The sequence below is a fragment of the Tenrec ecaudatus genome, chromosome 7 (assembly GCF_050624435.1).
Source record: "Tenrec ecaudatus isolate mTenEca1 chromosome 7, mTenEca1.hap1, whole genome shotgun sequence".
Taxonomy (NCBI): Eukaryota; Metazoa; Chordata; class Mammalia; order Afrosoricida; family Tenrecidae; genus Tenrec; species Tenrec ecaudatus.
The window spans coordinates 91121969-91145296 of record NC_134536.1 but is presented as its reverse complement, the minus strand read 5'-3'; the positions used below and the strand labels follow the sequence as shown (position 1 = coordinate 91145296).

Here is a 23328-nt window from a genome sequence, read left to right as displayed (position 1 = left end):
TATTTATTTTTCCGTATATAACAGTGGCAGGTAAATTTTATATTTTATTTGTACTAAACACTTAAGAGTACCATTAAGGGAGAAAATGTCAAGCTATTCCTTTTAAACTACACTTATAGACAAAGGAGGTCTAAAAATAATAATAATTTAATAAATTATGGTATTTTAAAAACCAAACATCTCTCTGAGCACACAAATACATCATCAGACGTAGTAGAAATGGTCCATTAATATATTACAATAAACACAAACTGATTTAACACCTTTGTTAAACATAAAAATATCTAGAACCATGTCCTCTATTTTCAATGCTCTGATTTCTGCTGCAAACATTCACACATTCAGAGGATGCTAAAAAGCTTCGGACAGGGGCCGGCCCCAATCCCAACTATGTGGACACCCCCTTCCGCCTGCCCCCTCCCCCCCGAAGAATGCACTTCAGTTTGCAGAGAGGGACACATCTAATTAGAGCACACAGGGAAAATGAAGAGGGATGGAGAGTGAGGGGAACACATCCTGGCCCACCAAGCCCTGAGGACGGTATTCCTGCTCAGAGCAGACAATGCACAGAGAGGACCATAGGGCTGGTCCCACCACAAGACATGATGTCCCTCACTAAACCATAGTGCCATGGTGGACAACACTGGAGGCACAGTGCAGTAATTGTGCACAATCTGACCCCATCACACTGGGGCGAAACACTAAGGGCATGCAACAGAATAGCAAGGGGAGCAAAGTGATGAAACTCCCAGGGAATACCCAAAATAGACTTTGGAGACAGAGTGTAGCACCCCATCAGACTCGACTGGAAAACACTCATAAAGGCCAACAAACAGACCTTGAACTATTTATAGGCTTTTCAATTTTTGTCAGTGGCTTTCTTTTTGTTGTTATTTTGTTTTTGTTTTTTTGGTCTTGACTTCCTTTGTTGTTTTGTTTGGCTTTGCCTGGTTTTTGTGCTTATTAATGTCTCTGCATGTCTATCTAGATAAGACAGGTAGGATAAACATTTCAGGGAGGAAAAGAAGGGACCAATGGCTCTGGGGAGGAGAGAGGAGAAGAGGAGGTGGGAGAAAGGAAGTGGGTCGGGGCGGGAGAACCAACCCAGTGAGAAGGGAACAACAAGTGAACTAAAATCAATGGAGAGAAGGTCAAAGGATGCCTAGTGAGGCTTAATCAAGGGAAATACAGCAGCGAAGAATTACTAAACTCAAATGAAGGCCAAACGTGATGGTGGGACAAGAGGAAAGTAAAAGGAAATTAGAGGAAAGAACCAGGAGACAAAGGACATTTATAGAGGTCAAAATATAGGCATGTACACATGGAAATATATTTATATATAACGAGAGAGGAATAGATCTATGTACTCATATATATGTTAAGAATTAAGGTAGCCGATGGACATTGGGACTCTACTCAAGTACTCCCTCAAGGAAAGAACACTTTGTTCTAATAACCTGGCATTCCATGGTGCTCACCTTCCCTACATAATCGCTGAAGACAAAGCAAGTGCATAAGCAAATGTGGTGAAGAAAGCTGATGGTGTCTGGCTATTAAAAGATATAGCGTCTGGGGTCTTAAAGTCTTGAAGATAAGCAAGTGGCCATCTAGCTGAGAAGCAACAAAGCCCACATGGTAGGAGCACACCAGCCTGTGTGATCATGAGGTGTCGAAAGGATCAGGTATCAGGCATCAAAGAGCCAGAACCAAAAAATCCTATCATTTTGAATGAGGGGAAGTGTGGAGTAGAGACCCAAAGCCCATCTGTAGGCAACTGGACTTACAAAAGGGTCACAGGGAGGGCATGAGCCAGCCAGGGTACAGTATAACATCAATGAAACATACAGCTTTCCTCTAGTTTTATAATGCCCCCCCTCCAATATCATGAATCCAATTCTACTGTACAAACCTGGCTGGACCAGAAATTGTACACTGGTACAGATAAGAGCTGGAAACACAGGGAATCCAGGACAGATAAGCCCCTCAGGACCAATGAGAATAGCAATACCAGGAGGGGAAGGGGAATGGGAAGGTGGGGGGAGAAAGGAGAAACCGATCACAATGATTGACATATAACCCCCTCCCTATGGAACGGACAACAGAAAAGTGGATGAGGGGAGAGATGACAAAATAATAATAATTTATAAGTTATCAAGGGTCCGTGAGGGAAGGAGGATGGGAGAGGGAGGGGGGAAATGAGAAGCTGATACCAAGGGCTCAAGTAGAAAGAAAATGTTTTTAAAATGATGATGGCAAAAAATGTACAAATGTGCTTGACACAATGGATGGATGTATGGATTGTGATAACAGTTGTACAAGCCCCCGATACAATGTTTAAAAATTAATGTAGACTTAAAAATATAAAAACTTATGTCTGTATGTGAATTATATCTTAATGTTGTTATAGTCTTATTACATATAAAGTTTTTAAAATGTAAGATTTTAAAAAATCAGATTCACTTATTTAATTTAAAAGTTTTGAAAATTAAACATTCTATGGAAGGGAAATAAAAGCTTCTGACAATTCAAATACACAGTGCTTCAAATGCTTATCACTTTTGTGATTTGGGAAAATTACTAATTATTTTCAAGCTTCCAGTCAATGTGAAGGAAACAAATAATTTAAAATTATGAGGAAGACAGGCAGAAACATTGGGATGGTGAACAAAAGCAATTTTCTCGGAATTAGAGCATTCAGCTCTAAGGAAACAAGAAGAGGTGCCAGGACATGCGCATTCCTCATGTCATTCTTTAACCGCCACAGAGTCCATGTTCTGCTTTCACACCTTTGGAAAGATACGATTCCAGTCATCCCCGTCTATACTCCAGACTAATCAAACTGCCTAAATTATTGAAAGCTAACTGCTGAAACTAACTGCATGAAGTCCTGGCTTGAAATTACAGAAAATATTTCCTTGCTTCCCTAACACAATCACTCCTCCGTGGCCATCATTCCTAACTTCGAAGCCAGATAAAAGCAATGTGTTGGGCTCTCTGAGGGGAGGACAAATTGGATGCTAGCCTGTCTTCTTCGGGCTAACTAGATCCACCAGCTCTCAGAGCTTTATGAACCTCTAGCCACTAAAACCGTGGATCAGCGAAATATACAGCTACAGCAGTTTCTCACTATGGGTGATACTGCCACCTGGGGGGGTGCTGGGATGACGGAGTGGGCAGCAAAAGTAGGTACCTACTGTTTATCTTGAATTTGGGGCTGTAGTACAAGAAGTTTTGAATTGCTGACTGGGTTTTTTTTGTTTGTTTTATTTTGTTTCTTTCCTAAAAGAGGTTAGTAGTGAGGATTGATAGAAGCTGGATCTAGAGAGTGTGGTGACTGGTGCTCAACCGATACCTGCTGCAGAAATAATAACAGTTAAGACAAGAACCCACCCTCCCTGGAATGGAGACTCCAGGGCATTTCCCCCCTTCCTCACCCTGCGTAATGTGTCAGCTGAGCAAGTGTAAGGGCCGGAAGGACAATAAAATAACGTCACTCTTGTTCTGCACCATTCCTTTGGCCTACTCCCCCAACACCTCTTCTCTTCTAACATTTGCACTTCGCTGAAGTAATTAGTCATTACCGGGAAGGCTCACGGGAGGTTCTCAATTGAAGTTCAGAACAGTTTCACCTTCTGATCTATCATTCCCTTGAAGGCGGGCATCCTGCCCAGGGTGTTGCTCCCACTTCTAGCCAAGAAAAGCACCTACAAACAACAGAACTTGCCGCCACCCGCCCCCACCACGTGGGAGAAGGATGGTAAGTCATATCAATCGCAAAACCAGTTTGTTTCTCAAAACAAAAATACAACGTTAGTCCCCTTTTCAAGGAAGCACGACGGACCACTAGGGCTTTGCTTGACCCAACCATATTCAGCATGTGGGGAAAAATTAGTTCCAAGGAAGGAAAAAAGTTCATGTTTTAGAAAGCTATCTCCGGGTAACCATATTCATAAATAAGTAAAAACACAAAACCCAGTGGACTGTTCCGATGCCACACATGCTGAATCCAGAGCTGAAAACCAAGGATCAAACCCAAAGTGCAAGAAGCCCAAGGAAGGGTAGAGAAGGGACAGGAGTAGAGAACCAAAAGTTGTTCAGGGAATAACATCCCAAGCTTCACCCTCTTCTTGTAGTCCAACCCTGCCCACCTGCAGGGTCTTCCTTTGCCTGCGTCTGCATGGAGGGCTGGCTCCGATCTCATCATCGAAGGAGCTGAAAGCTAGGAGGCATTCTACCCCATTCCTAACCCTTCCTTGCGGCTGTTGGCAAAGTCTTGCAGCACAAACTTCAGTCTCTTAGACAGGACGAAGAAAACCGCATACTCTGGCTTTTTCTATGCATTCCCTCAGTTAAATACTTTCAAGATGTTCAAAAGAAATAAGGACTTAGCTCTATTGAGAAATACAGTTATATTACTCAGCTTGGGCGACTGCATTAGAAATAGCTGGGAACAGATAAAATGACTGTGCATCTACTTCAAAAGGAACTTTAACAACACGACATATATAACTTCACCCAATGTCCTCACTGTACAGATAAAAAAACTAGGGACCATGAAGGGTAATTGACTAGACCTAGGTCACCAGTCCAGTTGGAGGTAAATGTAAGACTGGATCTCGAATCTCCTACATCACACTGAGCAACTGACGACGTGAGAAAGAGAGAGGATGCTATGTTCTTGAGGGAAGGAGGAAACCTGGAGACCTGGAGATGCTAGGTCTTCAGACCCAATAGCAGAACCAGGAATTACAGGGCAACTAACACCTGCATTCTACATAGCATCTGAGTATAAAAGATAAATATAATGATAGAAGGGAGGGGAAAAAAAAACCAGTCCCAGCCTGTGGAAAATAAAAGTTAATAAGGAAAAGTGAAGAAAACCAGGAAATAAAGTATTTGAACTAATTAGTAGGTGACTGTCAGAACTAGTGACTGACAGAATTACTTTTTTCTTTTAATATTTTTCACTTTAATGGAGATATCTTCTATTGTATATACAAGGGGATACCCCACCAAAAAAACCCATAATGTTTTTCAAAGCTATGTATTTAATTTTAAAAAAACAAAACAACCTTACCACCTTCAAAGCACTCTCAATTATACGTAATACATTTGCCAAATCAGTGATTCCATTCTTGGAAAATTTTTCAAACTCATCTGTTTGGATGGTTGACAGTACCTCCCTTGTTTTTTCCTTCAATTCTTCTATGTTTTCAAATCACTGTCATTTGATGCCCCTCTTCATTTGCAGAAACAAAAAGAAGTCACACACAGTGAGGTCAGATGAGTAAGGTCAAATGAGTGGAGCACGAGAGCCATGCTGTTTTTTGCCAAAACTGGTACACTGAGATGGCTGCATGAGCAGGTACAGTGTCATGGTGGCAAAATCAGTCCCCTGTCTACCACAAAGCAGGTCTTTTTTCCCACTCACTGTTAAGCAATCATTTCAGAACCACTAAATCAGCAGTTCTCAACCTGTGGGTCGCGACCCCTTTCAGGGTCAAACAACCTTTTCACAAGGGTCGCTTAAGACCATTGGAAATGCATAAATATTTCACAATATAAAATTACATATTGTTTTGTGGTTAATCACTATGCTTTAATGATGTTTAATTATGTTCAATTTTTAACAATGAAAATACATCCTGCATATCAGATATTTACATTACGATTCATAACAGTAGCAAAATTATAGTTATGAACTAGCAATGAAAATAATTTAATGGTTGGGGGTCACCACAACATGAGGAACTGTATTGAAGGGTCATGGCATTAGGAAGGTTGAGAACCACTGCTCTAAACAGAAAGCTTGATTAACAGTCTGATCTGGTGGAAAGAACTCCAAATGCACTATGAGTCAACATTTTGTCCATTCAGGAAGTTGACGAATGTCCAGAACAAGCTTTTTCATCCATAGACATTTCACCTTTTTTTCAGCGCTCATACACTACAGTTTTTCCCATAGTGCTGTCCTGGTAAGCTGTGCTCAAAATCACAAGTTTCTGTGGTAGTTTTCCCAAACTGGAAACAAAATCTCACAGCCACACACTGTTCTCTTAAATTGGCCATCACAAAAAACAAGGTTTGAGTGAAACTGCTTTCATGAAAAATTCACTGTGACCAGAGAGAACCTTCCCAGGTGATGCCACTGGGTGCACTAACTCAGAGTGAGTTGCTAGATGCTTGCCTAGCGGGAACAATTTACTATGAAAGCTCCACCTAGTAGAGCTTTTTTCTGGTGTGGTTTTTTTTGGGGGGGTACCCCCTTCGTAAATATTTCTCACAGTTTTATTTTTGAAAGTATATAGTAGAAACACTTTGAATGCTTGTTATAATGTAGATTCCTGGTCTTAATTTCAGAATGACTGAATTAGGATTGTCCAGCCCCCTCCCCCTCCCCTCAGACATGTGAATTTAAACAAGCTTTTCATTTAAAAAAAATCATATTTAAGACCAATCCCTATATGTCTTTAGTCTTCCTATTGCATTTCAGAGTTATGACTATTGAGAAGGAGAGGCAGTGTTTATCTTTGCCTACAGCCTAGACTGTTTGGCATGGGTAGAGATGTCAGAGGCAGAGCAGGGAGTCTGATCTGGGTAAGCAGTGGCTGGAAATATGTGAAACTAAAAATCATTAAAAAAAATTTTTAACAGGCTTACTCAGCAGATAGAGAGACTGGTGAGGGCCTCAAAACTATGGCCTTTGCCCTTCAGATCTGAAACTGAGCTCACTTCTGTGTTAGCATAACCAATCATGTAAGATGAAAGCAGCAAAGTTCAGGGGATGAGGGAAGAAGGAGGAGGAATGGAAACAAACACAGGGTAGAAGTGGGCTGAGCGATGATTTATTGACAGACTGCAACAACTCGCTGCCATGGAGTCGATGTCGACTTCTAGGGGCTCGATAGGACAGAGTAGAGTAGAACTGCCCTCGGAAGTTTCTGAGACTGTAAGTCTTTACAGGAACAGAAAGGCCTGAAGCTGGATGGTGGTTTGGAACTGCTGACCTTGTAGAGCACAGACCAACACGTTAACTACTATGCCACCAGGGTTCCCCATGAGGATTGCACTGAATGCTTTGACGTCGAGTGTGTATGAATTGTTGAGTATAAAACTATAAACTGCTCTGGAAATCTTAGCCTAAAGTTCCAATGGAAGGAAGGGAGAAAGGGAGGAGGCAGGGAGGGAAGGAGGATGTGGTGGAGCAGCAAGATGGGTCAGCTAAAAGTCTTTTAATCTCCAGACTCTCCAAAGTTTTGCCCACGTTTTCTCTAGAGTGCGGCAAAAGAATAAGGTCCAAGACGGAAGCAGGCAGAGGCAGGAAGAACTCAGAATAGAGAATGCTTTTGAACAAAAGGTACTTGCTTATTCCCCAAACCACAGAACGTCCTATAGGGCAGAAAAGAATGAAGGCAACACTTTTTCCAGGCCCAAATTGCTGAGGCAATTCACAGAAATCCATTTTGAGGGGAGAGACTGGAAGAGCAGTAATCACTACCTTTGAGACATGATTCCTAAATAAGATGAGTAGCACTCAACACCTGATTACCTCCGCCCACAGAGGACAAAGGTATTAGCAGGAAAGAAAGGAGACACTCCTGGGGACCTGAGGATGCTGGCACAATTCTCTTCTCAATACACAAGATGCACGCATGATTATCACTGAGCTGAGCTGACAGTCTACAAAGTTGTAGCTCAGTTCAATGCATATCTTAGTTGCCTCCTGATTGTATCTTTCACAGCACTTGGATATCTGGAATGGCCCACTCCCCTCCCCTCCCATCCTCTGTCATCTCCTAACAGGATTGATTGACTGATTGATTCTGGTTTTCTGTATTTATTGATATTTCCATACCTGCTTTAGGCTTATAGCAAGTTTCTTTCCTTTGTTTCCCCTTACTTTTATGGGGGGCTCTTACATCTCTTATCACAATCCATACATTCATGCAGTGTGTCAGGCGCATTTGCACATATGCTGCCGTCAAAGCATTCTCTTCCCACTTGAACCCCTGATATCAGTTCTCTATTTCTTCCCCCGCCTCCCCCCGCTCACCCTCCCTCACAAACACTTGATAAGTTATAGATTATTATATTCATATCTTACATGGTCCTCCATCAACCCTCACCCACATTTCCATCATTTGTCCCCTGGAAGGGGGTTATAGATTGATTCTTGTGATGATTCTTCCTTTCTCCCCCACCCTCCACTAATCCTCCTGGTATCTCTACTCCCCTTTGACCCTGAGGGGTTGATCTATCCTGGATTCCCTGTGTTGCAGGCTCCTGTCTGTAGCAGTGTGCATGCTCTGGTATGATCAGATTTATAAGGCAGAATTGAGGTCATGACAGTGGGGATAAGAAAGCACCAAAGAACTAGAGGAAAGTTGTGTGTTTCACTGGTGCTATACTGCACCCTGACTGGCTCATCTCTTCCCTGTGACAGATCTGTGAAGGGATGTCCAATTGTCAACAGATGGCCATTGGGTCTCCACTCCACTCCATGTCCCCCCACCCCCTGTTCACATTGGGTATGATTTTGTTCTGGGTCTCAGACGCCTGATGCCTGATCGTATTGACATCTCATTATTACACAGGCTGGTGTGCTTATTCCATGTGGCCTTTGTTGCTTCTCAGCTAGATGGCTGCTTGTTTATCTTCAAGCCTTTAAGACCCCAGACACTATCTCTGATAGCCGGGCACCATCAGCTTTCTTCACTGCATTTGCTTATGCACATATTTTGTCTTCAGTGAAGGTGTTGGGAAGTTGAGAATCACAGAATGCTGGATTGTTAGAACAAAGTGTTCTTGTGTTGAGGGAGTACTTGAGTAGAGGCCCATTACAACCTTAATCTTAACATATAGATATGAGTATATAATTCTATTCTTCTCTCATTTTATATATATATATATATATTTCCATATATACATGCCTGTATTTAGACCTCTATAAATGTCCTTTGCCTCCTGGTTCTTTCCTCTGTTTCCTTTTACTTTCCTCTTGTTTCCCACCATTGTGCTGGTGTATATGGTTGGCTGAGGAGACAATGGGGCAAAGCTACCATCTGTGGGATTATGACTGAATGCCTCTAAGTCAGAATCCCGCCCAGGAGCACTGCAGAGCAGCCTGGTTGGCCTTGGATAGCTGGCACCCTCCCGTTTCCACTGGCCGGTGGGTCGCATGTGCGTCCATCTCAGCTGGCTGTGCGCGTGTCCCCGTTGTGAGCCGAACAGGGCTCTGGGCGGAGTGCCACTCCTCCTGGGAAATTAGATGTGGCTGGAAAGGCGCAGCCCCTTCATCTATCATGCACTGCACAGTCGTGGGGAGTCTGGTGCTAAACCATTTGTAGACAACCTGCTTCTGGGTCGGGGTTTCGTTCATAGCACAGCAGCTCCCTCACTGTGATCTATGGAAATTCTCCACTGGACACAAGACCCTTTGGTATTCGGCCACCGAATTCCTCAGTCTAAGAATGCTGTTTGCCTTTAGACCAAAAGATGAAAGAAAAGACAGAGGAGAATATTGATAGAACCCGAGGCCCAGAATCTCCAGGGGAGCCCATTTTATACTAAAATGCTTCTGTGTATGTATATGTGTGTATGTAAGCACACAACAGAGACTGCTTACTCCAAAATGACAATGCCAGTTATTAAATGGTGGAGAACTAGAAACTTCTTTTTCTCATCCCTAGGGACCCCTGGTTACTACTCCTCTAAGAACCCTCTCCCTTCCGTTTTCTAGCAGCCCCCAGAGAGGATACATGCAGATTGGGGGGAGGGTTGCTTTAACGTTAAACTTCAAACACGGATGTTGTCAGAGCATTTCACATGAGGGCAGACAGACTCCAGGACCTCTAAGGCAAATCTCCATGTGCTAGTTGATCTTTTCCTTCTCTTGTGATTCAATGAAAGCTTTAAGGAAAGGGGAAAAGAAAATACCACAGATAATTGTAAAATTATTGAGTTGGACCGACAGTTCTGGTGGGACATAAGAGAGGGGGAGGGAAATGAAGTCGTGTTAACCAACCCAGGGACAAGGGAACAACAAGTGATCCAAATCGGTGGTGAGGAGGATGTAGGAGGTCTGGTAGGGTGTGACCAAGGGTAATGTAACCATGAAGAATTACTGAAACCCAAATGGAGGCTGAACATGATAGTGGGACAAGAAGAAAGTAAAAGGAAATAGAGGAAAGAGCTAGGAGGCAAAGAGCATTTATTGAGATCTAAATACAGGCATGTACATATGTAAATATATTTATATATGAGGATATGGAAATATATCTATGTGCATATATGTATAGGTTTAGTATTAAGGTCACAGATGGACATTGGGCCTCCACTCAAGTACTCCCTTAATGCAAGAATACTTTGTTCTATTAAACTGTTAATCCTGATGCGCACCTTCCCAACACAGTCACTGAAGACAAATGTGTGCATAAGCAAATGTGGTGAAGAAAGGTGATGGTGCCCAGCTATCAAAGGATATAGTGTCTAGGGTCACAAAGGCTTGAAGGTAAACAAGCGGCCATCTAGCTAAGAAGCAACAAAGTCCACATGGAAGAAGCACACCAGCCTGTGTGATCATGAGGTGTCAAAGGGATCATGTATCAGACATCATCCGAACAAAAAATCATATCATTGTGAATGAGGGGGAGTGCAGAGTGGGGACCCAAAGCCCAAAGCAATTGGACATTCCCTTACAGAATGGTTGCAGGGAGGAGACGAGCCAGTCAGGGTGTAGTGTAGTAATGATGAAACATACAACTTTCCTCTAGTTCCTAAATGCTTCCCACCCACCCCACCCTTCCGACTTTCATGATCCCAATTCTACCTTACAATCTGGCTAGACCAGAGAATGTACACTGGTATAGATAGAAACTGGAAACACAGGGAATCCAGGGCAGATGATCTCTTCAGGACCAGTGCTGAGAGTGGCGATACTAGGAGAGTGGAGGGAGGGTAGGTTGGAAAGGATCTACATATAACAAGGATCTACATATAACCTCCTCCCTGGGGGACGAACAACAGAAGAGTGGGTGAAGGGAGATGTCAGACAGTGTAAGATATGACAAAATAATAATTTATAAATTATCAAGGGTTCATGAGGGAAGGGGAGCAGGGAGGGAGGGGGAAAATGAGGACCTGATGCCAGGGGCTTAAGTGGAGAGCAAATGTTTTGAAAATTATGAGGGCCCATTTAAATATCAGGTTTTTAAAATTTTTTGTTCTTTTGTACTTTATATAATTTAATGTAAAATGACAGGTAAACACAAACATTTTGTGGTCACAATTATACAAAAAAATTTACTCTCCATTAATCAGATTAAAAGAGAATAAGATTCCACTTTTGTTTTTAAAATTGTGAGAATAAATAATGACAAGTAAAAGCAGTCAATACTGAACAGGGAGTTTGATAATTTATGGCAAAAAAATCTTCAAGTCTTTCCCTTTGCAGAGAAATTTCACTTCTTAGGATTTATTTTGAGGAAATCCAGAGTGTTTTGTAATAATAATAAACTAAATTTAGCAGCTGTTTAAATATCTAGCATGAGAACATTAGTCAGTTAGTGTATTATGATGTAACTATAGAATGGAATAATGAACAACCATTAAAAATGATATTATAGAGTAAATATGTTAACTAAGTAAATATTGACCCAAACAATACTGATTAAAGAGTATACTCCACATTTTAAATTATTTAATCAATATCTGATGGTGATGTTACAGGAAAATATTTATTTTTCCCAAAGTTTATAATAAATATATAATACTTCAATATAAAATAAAATGAGGGAAAAACATTTAAAAAGGAATATCAAAGTAATAAGCACAGCTTACTTACTAGTGAGGAATGTGGATGAAGCCACGGCTAAATGGACTTTCTACCACTTTCCCGCAAGTGAGGGAGATTTTAAGTCTGCAGAACACATTGGACCCGAATTGCCACCTCAAACCCACCAAACAGGGCCTGAACTAAGGGTTCAAACTCTCCTGTAGACAGCAGGCCTGGCCCTTGCCTGGCCCACCGTGCCCACATCAGGGAGACCCAAGTGAGTAGGTCAGGCCGTGACTGAAGCAGGCAACCCCTAGAAGAGACTCACCTACATAGACTCCTTTCCAGGGAGGGAAGGAGGACTAGGAGGGGTGAAAAGGTGGGAGAGGAGGCTGGAAAATGTGCCTTCCATCCTTATTCTACTAAGAATTAGAAGAGAATCTCTGTTTTCTAGGATATCTGAGAAGTTGCTCCTGCTGCTGCCGCCACGCCTTTGTTAGGTGCCGTTGGTTCTGACCCATAGCGAATCCAAGTAGAATAGACTGAAACGCTGCCTGGTGCTGCATCTTCCTCACCACTGTTCCTTTGCTTGAGCCCACTGTTCCAGCCACGGTGCCAATCCTTCTCCTAGAGAGCTTTCCTCTTTTTCCGGGACCTTCCACTTTACCAAGCTTAGGACCTCCTCCAGGGACTGATCTCTTGACGACATGTCCTGAGCATATAAGAGGAAGTCATTCCATCTTCCCTTCTAAGGAGCACTCTGGCTGCTTCCTCCAACACTGATTTGCTTGTTCTTTGGCAGTCCTTGGTACTTTCAATATTCTTCGCCAACATCACAACTCAACGCACCAGTTTTTCCTTGCTCTTCATTAGCAAGTGTTACTTATTTTCAGTGAGCAAGGTTGTCTCATCTTTACTGATTAGATTGCCTTGTGTGTGGAAGCATTGTACTTCAAGATAAAACTCACTGCCATTGAGTCAGTTCTAACGCAGAGTGGCCTTGTAGGGCAAGGCAGAACTGCCCGTGTACGTTTCCAAGACCGTAATTCTTTACGGGAGAAAAAGTCTCGGCTTTCTCCTGTGGAATGGCTGGATGTTTAGAACAGCTGACCTGTGGACTGCAGTCCAGCACGTAAGCACTACTCCACCAGGACTTCTTATTCTCAGGACAGCTCTTGAAATGCCCTCTTGGAAGATGCATGCAACGCCATTACTCTTGATTGTGGCAGTCCCAGCATAATAAACCACATGACTTTCCAATACAAATCCATTTTAGCTCACCAACACCTAGCATATCAATTTTGTGTTCCACTCATTTTTAAAAGATTATTTTATTGGGGGCTCTTACAGCTCTTATAACAATCCATACATCAATTGTATCAAGCATATTTGTACATATGTTGCCATCATCATTTTCTAAACATTTATTTTTCATTTGAGTCCTTGGTATTAGCTCTTTTTCCCTCCCCTCCACCCTTGTGACCCCTTGATAAATTATAATTTTCATATCTTATACTGACCACTGTCTCCCTTCCCCAATGGTTTCTTCCCCCTTCCTCTTCCCACCTTCCCCCACCTTCCATTTCATTTTAACAACTTACAATATTTTTAGATTCATTCTTCGTACCATCCAAGTTCCAATTATTAGTTGCTTTTTGCAGCTGTGTCTTCTCATTTTGCAGACCTTTGTTCACTTTGGGTGATGCTGCTGGTATTTAAAATACCAGTGACAAAACTTCCAGCTTCGCAGCAACACACTAGCCTCCACAGTGGTACAAACTGACAGACAAGTGGTGGTTTCTTCACATATGTCGCCATAGCCCTCAAAAATGCAGTCTCAATTATTTGTTATGATTTGGGATGGTTAAGAATATTATTTATCTGCGCCCATGTTTAGAGGTTTTGGTTCTCTGAAGGATATGAATAGTAGGAGTTAGCATGAAAGATACGTGTGTCTCCTGGTGGTGAACATTCGATGTCTAGGACTCCGATGGCCAAAGAAAATCATTGGCATGCGGTAGCACGAAATTACTGAGCTACACTCACAACTATTGGGTTTAAAATACTGCCATAAAATTTGGTAATTCTATGAACTTGTCCACATTTTTTTCACATTTGAAAGAGAGGCGCTATTGTATTTTAAAATGAGTGGTGTTCCTGAATATGTTTAGAATTATTGTAGATGGCAGCAATCTTTCTGGGGGAACAAGAAATTTTAATTGTTGGTCTCTGCACCCTGAAAAATTCCACCCACACTGTTTAGGTGGTCTAAGGATGAGTTAATGGGGTGAGATGTTAGAATTACAAAAAAAGCGGAACATTCGATCTTTATCTCACAGTTGGGTTGCCAAGGGTGGGAAAGACCTGGATGGCAGTGAGTGTGGGATTTTTCTTTGCTTGTTTGTTTGGTTTTACTTTCCTCACCTGGGAATGTCCACATTATCCTAAAGTAGTACATGAAAGGGCCTGAGACATCCTCATGTTAAATAAAGACAGTTGTTTTACTTTGTTTAAACTAAAAATCGATTTAACAGATAAAACTCGATAACAAAAATCAGGCTCCAGGGCTCACTGGGTACCAGTAAAAGCACTTCAACAAATGAACCAACAGCTGGAGATGCTCACTTGCCCGGACTAAGACATTTGTAAGAGAGCCACCTGGCTAACCAGCTTGAAGAGACCTAGATCTGATCTATATCCGTGTCCGTTCTCAAGAGAAGGGATCCACAAGGACATAGACATTATTGAATAATATCATTGATGTTACATGCAAGTAAAATATTGCTGAAGATAATTTTTAAAGTTGCAGGAGTACCTGGAGAACTGCTAGGAATTCAAGTTATCCAGGAGAGGCCATGTACGAGGAGTGCCATTGCCAATATCGGATGGGTCCTGGCTGAACACGGAAAACACCAGACAGATGTTTACTGCGTTCCCTCGATGAAGCAAAGTCATTGAACTGTGTAGATCATAACACATTATGACCAATATAGAGAAGAGTAAGAATTGGGAATTCCGGAATACTTGTGTTCATGCATAATCTGTGCATAGTCAGTAGACAGAGGTTAGAACAAAAGAACGGGAAACTCCATGGTTTAAAATCAGGACTGTCAACAAGATAAAGTGCCACAGTGGCCGCCACCACAGGCTGAAACACAGCAACAGGTAGGAGAATGGCACACAGCAGTGTTTTGTTCTATTGTGCACAGGAGCACTATGAGTCAGAACCGACCTGAGGGTGCCTGACAACATTATTGTTGGTATGATTATTATTGGTCTCTCTTTGTAAACATTTATTTATATCCCATTGAATAAAGGAGAGTGAAGAAGAATCAGTGCATTTGAATTGTGGTGCTGGAGAGAAATACTGAAAGTCCCATGGACTGCTGAAAGGACAGACTGATCTGTCTTAGAAGAAGTAAGGCCAGAGTGCTCCTTAGAGCCAAGAATGGAGAGACGTCGTCTTACATGCGTTGGACATGTTGTCAGGAGAGACCAGTCCCGGGAGAAGGGCGTCATCTTTGGCAGAGGGACATCAAAAAAAGGAAGGCCCTCAAGGAGATGGATGGATGGATGCCATGGCTACAACGATGGGCACACGACGAGAGTGGTGCTGAGGATGGGGCAGGGCCGTGCAGTGCTTTGTTCTATTGTGCACAGGGTTGCTATGGGGAAGAACCGACTCTATGACACTTAACCATAACAACCATATCCCAAAGTGCCGGCACTTCATTAAAAGAGAAATGATAAAGAGAACATCTTCTCTGAAACTGAAGAGAAGCCAGAATTCTGTGTAGCATAATCCATAAATTAGGAGACTAAAAACCTCCCTGACTAGAAATCAGGGTTTTAGTTTCCATCGTCAATTTAATCTTCCTCTGTTCTCTTAACTGTAAAAATCAAATTATTGAGTAGTTAGTTTCTCCACCCACTATAGCTTAAATATCTTTTTTACAAAAAGGAAAAGAAAGCAAGCACCACAATATTAAGAGCAGCCATCATTGCTAAACCTGGTCCAGCTTGTTAGTCCATAAGGTTCTGCCGTCCAGACTGTGTTCGGATTTAAACCTAAAATTACCAGACTGCAGGCTAAGGGCTTGTTTCTGGCCAGCAAGAGGGAAATGAAAATGGACCCCTGCCGTCTCACCCAGACAGAGTTCTGAAGCCTTAAGAGTGGGACCCAACCGGCTACATTAGTGGCTGCAACCCTGACTCACTCCAGAAGACCAATCTGCACATACAAATCCCTGCCTTGGCATCTGAAACCTCAGTCAGTGTGACTGTCATTCCCATTTCTCCTCCTGTGCACTCCAGGGCCCAAACGACTTTAGTCCTATAAATTGGTCGCTCTGCTCGCCTGAATCGTTTTTGCCAGCTCTTTCTAAAGACGAAACTCTTCTTTGAGTTTTTCTCATCAGTACAGTCCTGGGCTGCAGTTTTATTTTGGACATCTGTTTGTGCTCAACCTTACTGACACATCTCATATTAATAATGGAGCTGAGTCCTGCCCAGCAGCAAAGGATCACTTCTACCCGAAAGTGTGTACTGCCCATGCTTCTGCATGCCCTCCCCTGGTCTTCTGAACTTCCAGAATGTCACAGGCATTCTACATTTTATATGTTCCCCTGTCCATCCAGCTATCATCTGTGCATTCAACATTTATTAAATATTTCATACATCCAGGTACTGTGCCAAGTTCAGCTGATGCAATATTGAACAAGCAAACAAAAGTCAACTCTCTATTCTCCTTCAACACATTTCGGTAGAGGAAAAATAAAATGAATGGACATGATCACTTCAGATAGTGTTTAAGTGCAAGGGAGGAAGTAAAGCAGGTGAATTTATAGAATAGTGGCCATAGAGAAGCGGGGGCTCTGTGAAGGTGGTCAGGTGAGGTGCCTCAGGGGAAGGGATGCTTAAGCTGACAGCTGAGATACTTGGAAGATAGGCAGCCAGCCAAGCACAGACCTGGTCCACAGAATTCTCCTGGTAGCAGAGGGAACCACCAGTGAACAGACCCTACAGTAAGAAACAGTTTGTTGTGGCAAGGAACAGAAAGAAGATCGGTGTAACAGGAAAAGAGTGAATATGTCAGAGAGGGAATACCATTTCCCTGAAAGTAAGACATCCCCGAAAATAAGACCTTCTTACACTTTTGCCTCTCTCTGAAACATAAGGCATCCCTCCGAAAATAAGGGTTTGATTGTTATTTTGATGTTCCAGAAGATGATGACATGACTTTCATTGAATAAATGAGTAAATGTATCACAGATCGTTGTACATGGAAATAATGGTGTAAGAAATTCTTGATACTGTAGGATTCAGTTTGTTTGGTTATGCTGGTTTGTGATGACAACTACTACCATACCGTATACAGGTAATAAATTTCCTTTTTTTGTTGTTCAACAATTAATGTGTACCGTAGTATTCTTCATGGATAAATAAGACCTCCCCTGAAAATAAGACCTAGCGCATCTTTGGGAGCAAAAATTAATATAAGACACTGTTTTATTTTCAGGGAAACAGTGTAAGCTGAGGCTTGATAAAGGGGGACCAGAAGTTGCAGGGTCAGGAATATGGATTTTATCTTCATTGCAATAAAGTGAGCAGTAAGCCCATCTCTCTTTTTGAGGCTGCAACAATAGCTATCAACTGTTGATTGCGTTACTTCAGTATTTTTCAACCAAATCCTACATGCAGTTTGGTTATAATTGCACTGGAGATATTAGAGATCGTAACAGAAGTTAAATTTATTACAGTATGAAAGCAACAGTAAAGACCCACCAAAATGTGCCCTCATTTGAAGTTAGGGAAATTTACATGCAATTTAAATTTTTCACATATGTTCCGATCTCTAATTAATAAAATAAGCACTTCTCTTTGGGCTGTGACAGTGATAATGATTCAAACAGTAGTGCCATTGGCTTGTCAGCAAACTTTACAAAATCCACTTTATCGAAAGGAGAACCATCGCTCACTGTGACTCAGCCTAGACAGTGAGAATTGGAAATGGAAAGATGGGATCTGGAACAAGTGTCATCCTATTTCATAGCTCTTGACAAGGTATCTCTGAAAGAATAGGCATTCAACTCAGTTTCCAATTAAAAAAATCATTCCCAAAGAAGTGCAAAATTAGCAACTCCATTCCCTGCCATTGTAATAACGAGCACGTAGGTGTTGAAAAGCTGAAAAAGCAAAACATCCCTTTCTAATCCTGGCAGACAGCACCTCTTCACTGAACGTTTATTTTGGAAGGAAAGTCTGCCATAGGGAATCTGACTCCTGGCAGATCACGGATAAGAATACATTTTTCCGGGGTACTAAACCTACTGCTGTCAAGCATACTCCTGACACATAGCCACTCTATGCTAGAGACGAGCTGCCCATAGGGTTCTTTGATTGTAATCCTTAAAAAACCTGACAGTCATATCTTTCTCACACCGGGTAGTCAGTGAGCTTCAACCACTGACTTTTGGGTTTGCATCTGGGGCTCACCTGCAATACTAGGGCTCTCTTGCCAGGGGAGCCGAATCCATTGTTGTTGAGTCAACAGGAACTGCCTGGACCAAGGAAAACTGCCCTGCAGGGTTTGCAAGGCAAGCCAGAGTGATTTCAATCACCCCCGTGCAAGTGAAAGTTGGACGCTGAATTAGGAAGGTCGAAGGAGAACTGATACAGTCAAATGAGGGTGCTAGCAAAGAATATTGAAAGGAGCATAACATGCCAGAACAACAAGCCAATCTGTCTAGGAAGAAGCACTGCCGGAATGTTCTTAGAGACAAGGATGGCGAGACTCTGTCATGTGTACTTCGGACATGTTACCAGGAGAGGCTCGTCCCTAGAGAAGAGCGTCATGCTTGGTAAGATAGAAGGATAGCGAAAAAGAGGAAGACCCTTGGCAGGATCAATAGACCCAGTGGCTGTAACAATGGACTCAAACATATGCACAGTTGTGAGGCTGGCGTCGGACCAGGTGGGGTAGGATTCTGTTGCATAGAGGGTCTCTTAGAATCAACAATAACTCACTGGCACCTAACAGCCATTTAAAGAATTTATATCATTTTATTGGGTGCTCTTACAGATATTATAAAAATCCATAAATCAACTATATCAAACAAACTTGTACATATATACAACAATTATAACAGTGGCAGATAGCCACATCTTTCTCCAGCAGAGCAGCCAAGGAGTTTGAACCACTAACCTTTTGGTGAGCAACTGAGTCCTCAACCACTACGCTATCCGGGCTCCTTTTCCAAGAGCACTACATCAAACCAAACCCACTGCCCACAAGCTGATTTTGAGTGATCAGGATCATAGAGTACAGAATCCACCACTTGTTTGTCAGGCTGTCATCCTGTGGAGGCTTGCATATTGCTGTGACGCTGGCAGCTATGTCACTGGTACTTCCAATACCAGCAGGGTCGCCCCAAGTGAACAGGTTTCAACAGAGCTTCCAGACTAAAAACAGATTGCCAAAAAGGATGAGCTGCGGGCTTCTGAGGAATCCGTCGATGGAAACCTGATGAATGGTAGCAGAGCATTGCCAGTGGGTAAAGTAGAGGGCAGCGAGAAAGAGGAAACTGTCAGTGAGGTGGATCGGCACAGTGCCGCAACAATGGGCTCAAACACAACACTTCTTATGGTGGTGCAAGGCTTGGCTGTTTCCTTCTGTTGAGTCAGGCAATGTGACGACATCTAACAACAGCTCCTGAAGGCTTCTGAGGCTGTAAATCCACTGGCGCAGACAGCCTTCCGTAGAGTAGCCGGTAGGTTTGCACCTCACCAGGGGTCCTTTTCTCTGGGGGGGCAGCAGGGGGAAATCCCTTGGGCTGGCACTGACGAGCTTCTGTCAAGTCCTTCTTTGCTTTTGTAATTGGGAAACTGTGTGTGCTCCTGGCAGTTATAGTCAGCATATGGAGTGAAACCAGAGAAAAGGCAATCGCCCAGGGAGAAGGATAGTTCAGTAATTAACATCCACACCATGGTAGGCTCTAAGAGCTTCTCCGATCGGAGATGCTAACTGAAAGAGAACACTGACATGTGTCCACAAGAAACCGAGTTGAGTTTTTCAGTGAGCAAGCCAGCCCTTTTCTATGTTATAGAGAAGAAACAAATGTTTCTGTTCATGCCAGTTGACTAGAGAAACAAATTCAGAGAGTAATATGCATGTAAGAGAGAGCTTTATATCAAAGAGAAATTTTATATTGAGAAAACATCCTAGTCCGGTCTATATCAAGTCCTTAAGTCCAATATTAGTCCACATGTCCGATACTAGTACAGAAATCCCTCTTTCGACTCACACAGCACATGCACGATGGCGAATGCAGGGAGATCACAGGCTGGTGGGTGGCAGTCTTGGGGAGCCAGTTCAGCGCTGGCTCCTCCCGCTTTCTGAGCATGGCTCCTCAACAGGAAGGTGAAGCAGAGAGGCGGGAACAGGCCGGCCGCAGGGGAGGGAGGGAGGGAGCCGGAATCACCGACCAACGCGTGTGCACACAGGCCCCGGAGACCAGGCTCTGAAGGCGCAGATCTATTTTATTGCTGTCTTTCCGCAGTTTATATAGGGCGCATAAGCCAATCAAATGTTACCGCGCTGCCGTCCTCGTTCTAAAATTTATCCTTATATAGTTATGAATTGCGCTAATGAGGAAGAGGCAGCAGGCGTTGGCCAGCGGGAAGCGGACGCAGACAGAGCCGCTAGTTCTCCGGGCCACGGTGTCTCAGGGCTGTGCTGGGAGCCACTGTACAGGGACCGTGTGTCCTTCTCAGGCCCGCTGAGAAGGCTGAGCAGCATCCTGCGCTTCCTACACCGTTCCTCCTTCACAGAGAGGGAGGGGGCCCACATCCAGGGAGGGAGAGAGCAAGTGCCCAGAATCTTCCTCAGGAGAAGGTCACACCCACCAGGAGGCATCATCAGGCTGTGACCTCATGACAGGCTAACCTCCACCCCTAGGCCGATTTTTCAAGTTGACGTGAGATTATGTAACTACCACAGTGTCCTTTCAAGTCCCCCACATCGGATTCAGAACGCTGTTTCCCTTTCATCACTAATTTGGCTTATGCTGAGACTAATATATAAGACAATTATACTCCATTTATTTCACATATGTATGATTGTCTTCTCTCCCTCAAAAGGCTATAAACTGTCACCTCTCCCCTTAGGTTTTCTCGCCTTCTTGTGGTACTTAAAAAGATAAAAATAAAATCTATATGGGACAGGGAGGAATGCAATAAAAACTCACTGTCTTCCAAGCTCGTGTCCCAAAGCTATCTTTCAACTATTATATTTCTTATGTCTTTAGCTATAAAAGTTTGTGGATATGTATAAATGTTTAGATTATTTGGTTTTTAATCCAATGAGAAAATGTTAGAACAAATGTAAGTTGATATATAAAACAATATATCCTTTTATTTATTTTGTTCAAGGCAGTATAAAATCAATAAAAATGCAAAATAATGGGTATGCGTAGACACAGCTGCTTCTATCTACCACCCATCCATGCACTAGCACCTCTGCGTACAAACCCTGAGAACTGCAGTTGGGGAGCAGACGGAGTTACCCTGGCACAGGCCTGCTGCCAACAGCTCTTTCTGTAACCAATTGGTGCTCCCTGGTTAACTCTCTCTATCTCACTGGATCTCAGTTTCCTCTTCTACAAACTGAGAAGGCATCTTCTAAGGGCCCTTGGTCTCTTTGAAAACCCAGGGTTGATGTTGATAATCAAGTAACTACACATGTAAACAGGTCTGCCAAGGCCAAAATCTAAACTATTATCAGTGCCTAGGACTCAAAAAGAGAAGGAAAATGACAGAGACAAAGCCACATATTACCAGGCAATGAATGCAAATTAGAATCACAGTATTTATCTTCTACAGCTTTTCTGATACATACTTCATAAAAAAATCCACACTAGGCGGAGGTATATCAAGCAATAATACACTGGTTCAGAACTTGTTTTATCAGTGACCTTTTAAAAGTAGAATCACACATACTAATGTCCTCAATGTGGTCAAGTCTCTGTCAACTTGGTTGGGCCAGGATTCCCAGTTGTTTGCCATTTAAGAGCTAGCTACCCAATCACAGTGAGATATCCCTGGAGATGTAGCCCCCCAATATAAGTGGACCCTATGGGAAAACTTCTTTGCTCTTTGCTGGGCCTGGGCATCTGGTTCATCATGTAACCCCTGGCTTTTAGAATGTGGACTAATGAGCTGCTTGCTGTCTTCCTGATGATTCTGGGAGTCATCAGCAGGTTGCCATCATATCTGCTGATCTTGAATCCACTCATCTCTATAGCCAGAAGTCTTGGCTTCATCAGTCCCTTACAGCTATGTGAGTCAGTAACAATCTCCATACTGACATTTGACCTGAGAACTTGCCATTTAGTTGATATAAATTTCTCTGCATTTATACATATAAACTTCACTAGTTTTGTCTCTATAGAGCAAAAGTTTTCAACCTGTAGGTCGTGACCCCTTTTGGGATCAAAGGACCGTTTCACATGGGTCGCCTAAGACTATCGGAAAACACAAATTTCCAATGATCTTAGGACTGAGACACCGCTCCTTTATCTGTCTCCAGTCAGTTCGCCCACATGCAGATATGCCCACATATAAGTACCCGAAGTGAAAACTGTTATCCATGATACACCATGCTTCAAGACAAAATTTCATTTCTTTGTAATTAGAAATAATATATAATTACATATTGTTTGTGTGATTAATCATTATGTTCAATTTGTAACAATGAAAATACATCCTGCATATCAGATATTTACATGGCGATTCACAACAGTAGCAAAATTACAGTTATGAAGTAGCAACAAAAGTAATTTTATGGTTGGGGTCGCCACAACATGAAGAACTGTATGAAAGGGTCGTGGCATTGGACCACTGCTCTAGAGAACACAAGTCTAAGTGGTCTCAGCAATGCATACAGCATGGCATTCCCACAAGAATTCCCATAGCAAGCTCATGAACATTTTTCCATGATCAAGAGTCTCAGATCTGTCCAGTAACATTCAGTAGCTACTGAGGTGGCAATTAGGGGATTATCCTATCTCTTTATTATAATTTCCCACCTCACCTGACTCTCGGGGAAGGGTCTTCCTGCTAGCTACCCTGCTGGTAAGTCAAGATTTACAGTGCAGATTTCCATTCAGAGCCTATACGTTATCAGGAGCACAGATAAATACCAGGGGAGTGATGACGAGAGGAAGGGAGAGATTCCAGAAACGGTCCTGGGAGCGGCACTGTGAAACCTTCATTGGGTAATCTGACCTCACACTAACGCAGCAAAGTCAGTGATAGTGTTCAAAGTTCTTGTAAGTGAGCAGCCTTTAGGGAAGGCTACGCGAGATGAAGGAGCACTCACACAGTCTTGCTCTTGCTCTCCGTGGAGGCTTGGAGAACACACCCTAGAGCCACACAGATGTGTGGGACTGTCAATGCTGACAGCACGTTCATTATTGTTAACATCTTAAACCACGGGTTTCCATGAGTTGACTCCTTTGTTCCAGGATCCTTGCAAAGCACTGACAACAACAACAAAA

The 23328-nt window shown here is 42.7% G+C and overlaps 1 protein-coding gene across 2 annotated transcripts in view; it reads right to left on the bottom strand.

Moving 5' to 3' along the window:
- UBE3D (ubiquitin protein ligase E3D) overlaps positions 1–23328 on the bottom strand; it is a 178412-nt gene that overhangs the window by 41842 nt on the left and 113242 nt on the right. The gene's annotated exons all lie outside the window — the stretch shown is intronic.